The sequence below is a fragment of the Amaranthus tricolor genome, chromosome 2 (assembly GCF_026212465.1).
Source record: "Amaranthus tricolor cultivar Red isolate AtriRed21 chromosome 2, ASM2621246v1, whole genome shotgun sequence".
Lineage (NCBI taxonomy): Eukaryota > Viridiplantae > Streptophyta > Magnoliopsida > Caryophyllales > Amaranthaceae > Amaranthus > Amaranthus tricolor.
The window spans coordinates 36,546,375-36,557,388 of record NC_080048.1 but is presented as its reverse complement, the minus strand read 5'-3'; the positions used below and the strand labels follow the sequence as shown (position 1 = coordinate 36,557,388).

The 11,014-nt window shown below is 34.6% G+C and overlaps 1 long non-coding RNA gene and 4 other non-coding genes across 8 annotated transcripts; 3 read left to right on the top strand and 2 right to left on the bottom strand.

Moving 5' to 3' along the window:
• The first annotated feature begins 3,645 nt into the window (after window positions 1–3,645).
• LOC130805193 (uncharacterized) lies at window positions 3,646–11,007 on the top strand. Of its 4 annotated transcripts, none has more exons than XR_009040154.1 (6): window positions 3,646–3,815; window positions 5,383–5,533; window positions 5,911–6,140; window positions 7,696–7,870; window positions 8,704–8,854; window positions 9,504–11,007. It is a non-coding gene; the product is annotated as an uncharacterized LOC130805193 (long non-coding RNA). The 4 variants fall into 4 exon arrangements; XR_009040155.1 differs by having other exon boundaries at window positions 3,652–3,815; window positions 5,222–5,533; XR_009040157.1 differs by having other exon boundaries at window positions 3,652–3,815; window positions 5,196–5,533.
• Window positions 5,379–5,541, bottom strand: LOC130807152 (U1 spliceosomal RNA). Its single transcript, XR_009040520.1, has one exon. It is a non-coding gene; the product is annotated as a U1 spliceosomal RNA (small nuclear RNA).
• On the top strand, window positions 7,024–7,220 carry LOC130807172 (U2 spliceosomal RNA). Its single transcript, XR_009040539.1, has one exon. It is a non-coding gene; the product is annotated as a U2 spliceosomal RNA (small nuclear RNA).
• Window positions 8,700–8,862, bottom strand: LOC130807143 (U1 spliceosomal RNA). Its single transcript, XR_009040511.1, has one exon. It is a non-coding gene; the product is annotated as a U1 spliceosomal RNA (small nuclear RNA).
• Window positions 10,474–10,670, top strand: LOC130807162 (U2 spliceosomal RNA). Its single transcript, XR_009040529.1, has one exon. It is a non-coding gene; the product is annotated as a U2 spliceosomal RNA (small nuclear RNA).
• Window positions 11,008–11,014: the final 7 nt, after the last annotated feature.

Here is an 11,014-nt window from a genome sequence, read left to right as displayed (position 1 = left end):
ACGAATTCACCTCTAAATTCTACTGCCTTTGCACCTTCCTATTCCATATTCTGTTTTTTTATTTTTCCTTTTGCAGATTTGATTCAAATTCATTCGCAAGTTGAAATACTCCATTAACGTTCTGCAATATTCCACGATTTAAAGCGTCCTTTTTGTCTTCTTCTGGTAAGGTTTTTCTATCCAATAGTTTTATAGAGCAAGTTTTCCAATAACCAAAAAAGTGACTACGATAGAAATTCCATGCCACTTCTGTAATGAGGCCCAATGCGCACAACCTTAGCTACTCTTGTGAGAGACCATCTCTGTAAGAGACGATCTCAAAATAAGAAGCCCACTTCTCTAATGCGTCTCTCAGAAAGGCCGTCTCTCACAATAGAATGGTAAATGATACTCCTAGTATCCCGCATAAGATAGGGTTCGGATGGGGTTTTTTTTTCCTGAAAAATGCAGATAAATCATACCCGGTCCCCCGAGAAGGGAGTAAAGAGATGCGTGGAGTCAATAAATCCTCCAACTGATACCTGCGCCCAGTAGGGGTCGAATTTCAAACCTTTCGCTCCACATGCAGATGCTCTATCCATTGAGCCACAAACGCTTTTGGTATCACAACTTATGGATTGAGTATCACTTACCTAGACTTGTTCGTAGGGTGTAAAGATGATGAAAAATGAGAAATTGTGCGATGAGTTAATGACCAAGTTGCGACATGAGTTTTTGAGAATTACTAACATTGCCAATCTGATCAATGAGGTGATTGTCCTTGATTGTGTATGAAGTAACTTTTGATGCTACAAGGTCCAAGTTGTACATCTTTTCCTGCTAATCCAAAAGAGCTTTCAAGTATCCTTTTATTTTCTCGTTTCTCAATCTATCTTAGTAGTGTAATTTAATTCAAGCAAAAAGAATAAATATTAAAGGCCCATATTTTAGGGTTGAATTCGGTCCGTTAATGGACCCTCGATCCTTCGTGCATCTCTAATCAAAATGTCCCAAGGATCAGTGTCGTTTTTGGCATTTTATGAGCCCTAAGCAAACTGAATGAAATGGTCCCTCTCTATAAAAAGTCGATTCGGAAGTTCAACGGGTGTTTTGGCAAAATAACAGAGACTGATTGAATATATTATAATAATCATGATAAATGTAGCTTAGGCGTGTCATATACTTCTTAATTGATAAAAAATAAATCATAAATTGCTTTAAGTGTACAAGGACATGGCAGATCGTTCTTAATAGATAGTACGCATTACTGTCACATTTCCTTAACTGAAAACAAGAATTAATTTCTAACAATGCAAAAGTAATCACAAAATCTCTCTTATTTAGCCAACTTACCAACTGATTCTTTAAATCACCTAGTGTTGTGAATGGGCTATGATATTTAGCGAAGAACAATCACAAGCAAATACAAAGAAACCAACTGAAAACAGAGCAATAACAACAATGAACACAACCAAAAGTTTAAGTTGATGGTTGAGGCCCCGGAATATATTATATACTTTAACACTAGAGAGTACAGAGAGAGTAGAGTGCTCTAAGTTCTAGTACAATTAGAAAACTCTTTCAAATTCGAATTTGAACAAGACAGCTAGGGAAGCTTTACTACTCTAAAAATCAGCATTTTCCATTCTCACTATATCTTATTGTAGCAAAATCAAAAAGACAAATTTGTGGTTAAAGTTTCATTACAATGGGAATGATATAGAACTTTTAATGAAGTTTTACACTATAAATCATTCCCATTATGCCATTCAAAACCACTAATCAAACGGGTCGTTACAACTATTTTTGAGGTTTTTTTTGGGAATGAATGAACATTTGACATGCATGATGCATTGGTGAACTACGGTTCCACAAATGATATGCAGCTGGTGTATAAAAAAAATTTCATACAAAAAGTAATTAAATGAATGAAAATTAGTACTCTTAATAATGCTCTTTTTGTTTGAAAGAAATATCACAAGTACAAATGGAGTGAAAATCAATAAAAGTGGTAAAATTGTATATATTTTATGAGATTGAGAGAAATATGTAAGTGCGACTAAAGTTAAATTAAATATATGGACGAGAATAAAAAAAAAATTAAATCATAACAAAAAATAAAAATGTGATAAATTTAATAGGTTAGACTAAACTATGATATGAGGCTAATTGAAGAGTACTTTACGACCCATATAGTTTGGTATTAAAAGGTGCTAATGAAAATGACTTGTAGTTTAAATTTTCATCAAATATTTCATGTCATTGCAGTAGACCTTTGATCATAAGTATTTTTTGAACAAATTATCATTACCACTAAATGATAATGCATTAGAATGATTATTGTAAATAAACTGTGTTGATTGAAAGAGAACAAACATACTTACTGAAATTGTCAAAAAAAGAAAATTCTATTAAAATAATACTAATTTTTCATTATCATTCCCACCTAATAATGATCACCAAAAACACGCTTAGTACACTTCGCAAATTGTGAACTAGTATGTGGTAAATCATTATTATATAAACCGTCCTTTTAAATAATAATAATGCATTGAAATAAATTTTGTGCAAAAATATGATAATTGAAAAAAAAAAGTTATGAAAATGGTAAAAAGCGTTTTTTATTTAGCATCAATAACCACACCCAAACGAGATTCTGAGATTTAGTATATATTGAATTGTAAATAATATTTTGCATACATTGAATTGTTAAACATGTTCCATTATTACGCATCAATGACCACATCATAAGAGGCGAACTAGGCCAACACATTTAGATAGAGTAGACGAGGAGTGAAAAGTTATTATGAACATTTTGTACATATTGAATTGTAAATAATATTTTGCATTCATTGAATTGTTATATATATTCCATTATTATATATATATTTTGTATGCATTGAATTGTTATATATATTCCATATTTTATATATATATGGAGAGAGTTATAGTATATTTAATTATGGAAAACACAATGGAAGATTCATTCAAAGAAAAAAAAAGTAAAATGGATTTCAATTGGCCAGCTGTTAACAGCGAGCAGTTACTTAAGCTAAGTCAAAGAAAATCAGCTTAGTAATCGCCAGTTGAGCGGACGATTAATGAGTTGATTTCCTTTGACTCAACTTAAGTAATCGTCCGCTGTTAGTAACTGTGAAGAACCTCTGACCCTTATCATTGGGCTAGAGGCGCTTATTTTTGAGATGTAAGTTTAGCCAAAACTTATTTATGAATTTATTTTGGAAAAAATGCTTATTTACTTTAAATTTTCTTTGGTCGTTGGTATTAAAATGTGATAATGTGAATGACCGGTAGTTTAAACAATAAAGTTCCCTTAAAAGTAAAATGTGATTCTCATGATAATAACACTTTGATGATAAAATTGAAAATTTTTTTTTCACAAACTTTCATTATCACTTACTATTTATTTTTTAATGATAATACATAAAAATATATTATTGTTCGAAGAAAATGTGATACTTAAAATAAAACATACCTAACCATTGAATTATTTTAAAAAATTTCTATTAGTTATATTAATTTGCAAGCCGATAGGTGGTAAATGAAATTATTGTAGGAAAATCACGAATAAATTAAATTATTCTGGGTAATATTTCGTTAGTTATATTAATTTGCAAGCCGGTAGGCGGTAAATTATTCCCACCAAAAAAATCCCTGCCGTTTGGAGTGCTCTGCCTCTGCCTCATGCAAAAAGCAGGTCATCCTCAAAACTCCAAAAGTAAAATACCCATTCGAAAAATTGAAATTCCAAAATCTTTCTAACTTCAAAGAAATTTCATCAAATGGTGAAAGCATGAATATCCAAATCTTGCTAGGTAAGCCACCGCATTTAATCCCCTATTATTTCGCTTTTTTTTTTTTTTTTTTTTTTTTTTTTTTTTTTTTTAAATTTACTGGGTTAAAACTTGAAAAGAATTCAATTTTGTTGTTTTCTGGGTTGACGTCTGTCTTAGTAAGATCATTTTACTGCTGCATGTTGGTTGTGCTTATTGTTTATGATTGTGCTTATTGTTTAATGGCATCATTGTTTCATATGTAGTAGTATTTTTTTGTTCATCATTGTTTTACCTTTTTTCTTTGTTTTTTAATATTTAATCATTGTTTTACTTATTTCGAGAAACAATTTCTGGTTTTCTTTAGGATTTAAGACGCATCATCGTCGTTGAGGCTAGGATTTTCGGTGGGTACTGGGTTTGAGGGCTTTTCTGATAGTCGATCATCCCGCTCTACATCCGGTCGTTTGTGTAAGATTTTCTAGGAGTATGAGAATAAGTTTGGTGGGTATGAATATGAAAGTTTTGATCACTACGAGTAGTGGGTAGGCCATAAATGATGGGTTCGAGGGTTTAAATTTCTCATATCCGCCTACCCCACTCCATATCCGTCTAAGATTTGTCCGGACGGCTTAAATTAACGCTTAGAATTAGAAACGCAGTGAATCGATTTGTTAAAAATGGAGAACGAACATTTAAACCCTAAGTTTTGAAAAACTAAATAAAAATACGAAATTTCATCAATGAAGTCTAAGATATGAAAATTTGTACCCTGAAAATGGAAAATCTGTAACTTCGCAAGAATGAAAGCTAGAAATAAAAACGGGTCGGGTCGGATTGGGCTGGGTTTTAAAGCCCAGTCCATTTTCAACCCATTTTCATTTTACAAGGCCCAATGCAACCCAGGTCCATCTTTGTTTGAACCCGATCCGGCCCTTATCAAGCCCTTTGAACACCTCTTATTTGGACCTTGGCGTCATTGTATATGTATTCCATGAGTTAGTGAGTTCATTCTTTCAAACTAGTCGAGTCGTTTTTAGATTGGGTTGAATGCCCAACTTGTGTTGATTGAAGTAGAAGATCCTCACTTTTGGAAATATGACTTTAATTTTGTGTTGGATTTTTGTATTGTAAGCTGGCACAAGCTCTTCGAAATTTCCTCATCGCGACTTGTCTACTAGCTTGAGATTCATTTTGAAAGATTAAATGCCCCTCTACAGAAAGATGCACAAAATGGTGTATCTTTAACCTTCGCAATATTCGTGTTATTGTTGGCTAAAGAATCCACTCTATCTCATTTACGTGTATGATTGCGTGTTATAGACACCAAGCTATATTTGATTGTTGTGCTTCATCTTGAACTGATAATGTCGTGTGCGGAGTCTACTAATTATCTGATCCAATATTGAATATGATTTAAAGTCGAGTTGTTTCTTGGGTCACTTTAGGGATAGTTGCTGCTTTGATGCCATATGTTGGTGGAGAAAGTGGTTAACTTTGATACAGAAGATCCTCATCCCAGAAATAGCTTAATTTTGTGTGAGAACTTGGATGCTTTTCTTCTAAAATATCATAGACCCCCTAAAAATTTCAAGTATTGTTTGGACAGAGGCCGCGCGTACGCAGGCCCCCACTATCACAAATTATGACGTAGACTCTCCCATTTGGGGAGATCTTAGGCTGCTGCTCCTCCTTAAAGTGCAATGGAAGTCAACAACCTAGGCCATAAGCCTATTTGATCACTTATAGACCCCATCCAGGTAAGTAAATTGTTAAATAACCAACATTTCTTTTTATTTATGTCATATCACATGAGTACTAGGTTGTTTGATAATGTGGGACAATATCCAACGTGTCAACCCTTTGTATTTAGTGCTGCAGAGTACAGATCATGAAAAGTGATCAAGTTTATTATTATTATTATTATTATTATTATTATTATTATTACTATTACTACTTAGCCTGCATTATTGTCAAGAAATCAACTAAACCAAAAGCTTAAGCTGATGGTTGAGGGCCCACGATATTATATACTCTAACAGTTATTGCTTCACTAATGTTGGATGGGCTACTGCTTTCCCTACAATACGATGCTTCAACTGATATTTGCTTTGAGAAATTCAATGTCCCTTTGCAGAGGGAGATGCACAAAAAAAGGTTCATCCTCGTTTATGTACATGATCATGGGTTGTAGATAGACTCCAAGCAACAACTGAGCGTTGTTCTTCATCTTGAACTGATGTTGTGCGACGTTTCTTCTCAGTACTGTAAACAGCTCCAACAGTTTAAAAGCTGAACAATACCAATTGTTGGATGCTTCAGAGGCTGAATATTTTTTAAAAAGGCAAGAGTTTTGGATACTGGAAGGTGAATATTTCCGCGAATTTTCCCTTCATACATAATCAATCGCATATCATGTTTTATGTCTGCATTTTGCAAGTAGCATAAATATGAGTATGTGAAAATCACAGAATAGTCTGTTTTCACATCATCATTTGGAATTCTGTTTGAGAAGTTAAGAGTGAAGCGAGGAGAGATAGACAAGATTTGACTTTGTATCCTGGGAATGGGACATTGGGCTAAAAAAAATCCAAGTCTTTGTTTGTTTAAAGGGAATGAGATAAAAAAATGAAAAAGACCCCAAGAAAAATGTCTTTGGGGGAGGGTGGTATTTTAGTTGAGACTTTCATTCTTATATCTTTCATCTAATCCCTAACATGACAAACAAGGGATAAGACTTTTATCTTAAAAGTCTCATTTTAAGAGTCTCATATTAAGGTCTCACAAGTCCTATTCCCTTGTGCCAAACACCCCTAGAAGTGCTTGAGATCGCCATCCTTTATTGCCGTCTCTTCTAATGGTAAGAGGCCTGAATGAAATGTGCATTGGCTTTGCGTTAGGTAACCTTTTCCCTACCAACCTCGGCTCTCTATTTTGAATGACATTCCCATCTACTTGTATCCTTCGATGAATTAGCAACAATTTTCATTTTTTAGATATTATCCAACTTGTATAATTGTCTTAGATCGAGTCACAATATTACAAAACTGCTTACACTTCATAAGCTACATCATTGTTATTTCTCTAAAGCTTATGACCCGATTTTAAGCAGATCAAACATTTAATTGGATCAAAAGTCAAACATTACTGTTAGGATTTCATGTGTTTTTCTTATCCCACACTATATGGGAAACAGTGATCCGAGTGCAAGCAAACAAATAAAAAGAGATTTATGAATGCATTGATATTCATACCTTTCTCGGCCTTTTGGCTAAGATCAAGTGTAGTATCTGTTCTTATCAGTTTAATATCTGATACGTGGGTCATTGACCCACAATGATATTAAATTTATTTTTTAAGGGGGAAGGTCCACCGCAGTAGCTTGCTATTGGGGCCTTCAAGTGTCGCCCATGCGTTGCACTATTGCAAGGGCCTGGCATGCCCCTACAAATCATTCATCAAATTTCCTGGCATTTTATTTTGTACGTTTAATAATAATTTGTTTGTTTATTTGCCTAATTTTAAGGACAAGGTGCATGTAATGTGCAATGACACAGACCATCTTTATGTATGTCCATCAATTTGTTAATAGTTGTGGGAGTTGAACTACACATAATCTCTTGGTTTGCTAGAAAAAATAACTATTATTTGTTGTAACTTCTGGTTGTGTACTCATCAAATTGAATACGTTATGGACACATGAATATCAGGCTTGTGTTTTTGCATCTCACAGACTCCAATGAGTTTTTCAATTAATGTTAGTCAATGTCGTCGAAGTGAATACTCTTATGAGTTTTACTTTGGATTGAAACCGTTGAAGGGATTTGAGGAATGCAATCATCTTTGTAACTCACTTGCCTTTGATATATTGTGGTCATGCCTGATATCTTAAGGTTGGTGCATGTGTATACATTTCTTACAGATGTGAAGCTGAACGAGAAACCAGAAGGCGTGTGACATTGAGACCTTCTGAGGAGATCAGGAGAATATTGAGAGAGCAGATGAGTATACTTTATGCTGATACTGTACGTGTAAAAGTGATACCACCATACCAGAAGAAAGGAACCGATTTCTGCAATGTAAAACAGAAACATTAGGTAACAGATCCACCTATTTGACTTCCTTGCCAAGCCTCCAAAAGAAAATACCAAAAAGCGTTTTTATAGCTTGAATTATTGAGAAATATGCCGTCAACATTTATTTTTGTTTGTGGTCCCATTCTTAGTACTTTTCTCCTATTGACAGCTATTTTTCTGTTTTTTCATGGTTGCAAGCTTTTCCCATGTTTTGTAAATATTTGTTTCTGTCCTGATGAAAAAATTGAACTTAATTTGTTGGAAGCTCCTTGAAAATACCTGTACTATGCTCTTCCGATTCTTAAACTTTTGATGTGTCTTTATATGAGAGTACGAGTCTAAATTTGTGATGTATTTAAGAAAAAGGATAAATGCCTAAAATGTTTTGCCAGAGTCATTAACCTTTTAAATGTATTTTAGGATGTGTGTTGTGAAATATCAATTTTAGTTGTGTTAGTTGTGACACAATAATTGATCATTGGTGTGATGTATCATGAGTATTGATGTATTGAGGTGTAAGGAGAAGAAACAGTCTTTGAGGAGGTTAAGAACCATTTTGATTTTTCTCTGCAGCTTTGAAGTATTATACCAACCATTGTGAGGAGGTTAAGAACCATTTTGATTTTGTCTCCAGTAATGTAAGCATATATTTACCAAATAAGTACATTTTTTGCTAACTTAGTTTTGGGTCGAATCGTACATTTGAGCTTTTGGACTGATGCGGATCAAGTCATGGAATAGGGTTGGATTTGAATGACCTTTTTGTGTTGTAAGATCTATGTGCTATAGGTTGTCACTGTACCACCCTATTCCCAACCGTTGATTTCCTAAAATTTCAATTATTGTTTGGACAGAGGCCGCGCGAACGCAGGCCCCCACTACCACAAATTATGACGTAGACTCTCCCATTTGAGGAGATCTTAGGCTGCTGCCCCTCCTTAAAGTGCAATGGAAGTCAACAACCTAGGCCATAAGCCTATTTGATCACTTATAGACCCCGTCCAGGTAAGTAAGTTGTTAAATAACCAACATTTCTTTTTATTTATGTCATATCACATGAGCACTAGGTTGTTTGATAATGTGGGACAATATCCAACGTGTCAACCCTTTGTATTTAGTGTTGCAGATCATGAAAAGTGATAAAGTTTATTACTCCCTGCAATTCAATTTAGTTGTCCCATTTAGTTTGGGCACAAATATTAAGAAAATAAGGGACCACCTAAAATAGTAGACTCGTGTGCAATATTTGGTGTTTTTAATATTAAGAATTGGAGGGGACCACCTAAAATAGTAGACTTATGTGTAATATTGGGTATTTTTAATATTAAGAAAATGAAAGGACCACCTATAAATATAGGTCTTAAAATAGAACCGGGACAAGTAAGGTGAACATACCCAATGAAAAAATAGGACAAGTAAAAAGAATTGGAAGGGAGTATTATTATTATTACTTAGACTGCGTTATTGTCAAGGAACCAGCTCAACCAAAAGTTCAATCTGATGGTTGAAGCCCCATGATATGTTATATATATACTTTAACAGTCATTCCAAGTCTTTGTAAATTACTTCACTAATGTTGGATGGGCTGCTGCTTTCCCTACAATATGATGCTTCAACCGGTATTTGTTTTGAGAAATTCGATGTCCCTTTGCAGAGAGGAGATGCACAAAAAAGGTTGATCCTCGTTTATGTACATGATCATGGGTTGTAGATAGACTCCAAGCAACATTTGAGCGTTGGGCTTCATCTTGAACTGATGTTGTGCGACATTTCTTCTCAGTACTGTAAACAGCTCCAACAGTTTAAAAGCTGAACAATACCAATTCTTGGATGCTTCAGATGCTGAATATTTTTTAAAAAGGCAAGAGTTTTGGATACTGGAGCGGTGAGTATTTCTGCTAATTTTGTTCCTGATCTTGAAATATTGATATTGGATAACATCTTGCCACATAGGGCCAATTTAAACTGTAAACAGCTCCAACAAGGAAATTTCTTGGATGCCTCAAAATCTGAATAGCTTCAGAGAAGTATTTTGTGCAGTCCTGTTTGTGTTTGAAGTGGGGTTAGCTCTTCCATCTCTAATATAGCCTTAAGCAGTAACGGAGTTCCAGAAGTTCTTTTTACATTGTATTATTTCTCGTTTTTCGGGATTACGTACGCTCCTCCGTCCTAGACTTCGTGAAAGGATGATTATTAATGAGGCATGACGTTTTGGATTTAGGCGAGATGCAATAGTTTATCTTTTGAGGTAAAGGAGGTGTTATGAATATAGCATTGCCGGTCCAATCAATGAGGTGATTCCCGTTTCTGACCTAGTCACTCAGAAGCTTCCTTGATTGTGTATGAAGTACCTGTTCATGTTACAAAGCCCAATTTATCAATCTTTATCCTCATATGCGACATAGCGCCTTTTTGTTCTCATTTCTCAACCTTCTTTGTTTCAAGGCTTCCAACTTCTTCTGATGTTTTGATCCTGCCTTATGTTCTCATCCTGAACGAACATGAAGTGTGGAGTCTACTTGCTATTAGGATTTAATGTGTTTTCTTATCCCAAACCATATGTGAAACAGTGATCTGAGTGCAAGCAAACAAATAAAAAGAGATTTATGAATGCTTTGATACTCATACCTTTCTCGGCCTTTTGGCTAAGATCAAGTGTAGTATCTGTTCTTATCAGTTTAATATCTGATACGTGGGTCATTGACCCACAATGATATTAAATTTATTTTTTAAGGGGGAAGGTCCACCACAGTAGCTTGCTATTGGGGCCTTCAGGTGTCGCCCATGTGTTGCACTACTGCAAGGGCCTGGCACGCCCCTCCGAACTATTCTAAATATTTAATTTTAACATCAGATTGGAATCTTTAACATCACTATTATTGCTTTATATTGGGGCCTCTAGGTGTTGCATATGTCCTTGCACTGTGCAAGGGCGCCCCATACAAATCATTCATTAAATTACCTGGTTCATGACTGACACATATCTGTTGAATCATTTAGTGAGATATATTTAAAAATTGGTATGCTTATTGGCCTAAGCTGTAATGTAGCTTCATAATAAGGTGCTTGTCATGTGCAATGATAAACAGATCTTTAAAATTGGTATGCTTATTGAACTGCACATAATCTCTTGTCATGTAGCTTCATAATAAGCTGTAGTGTAGC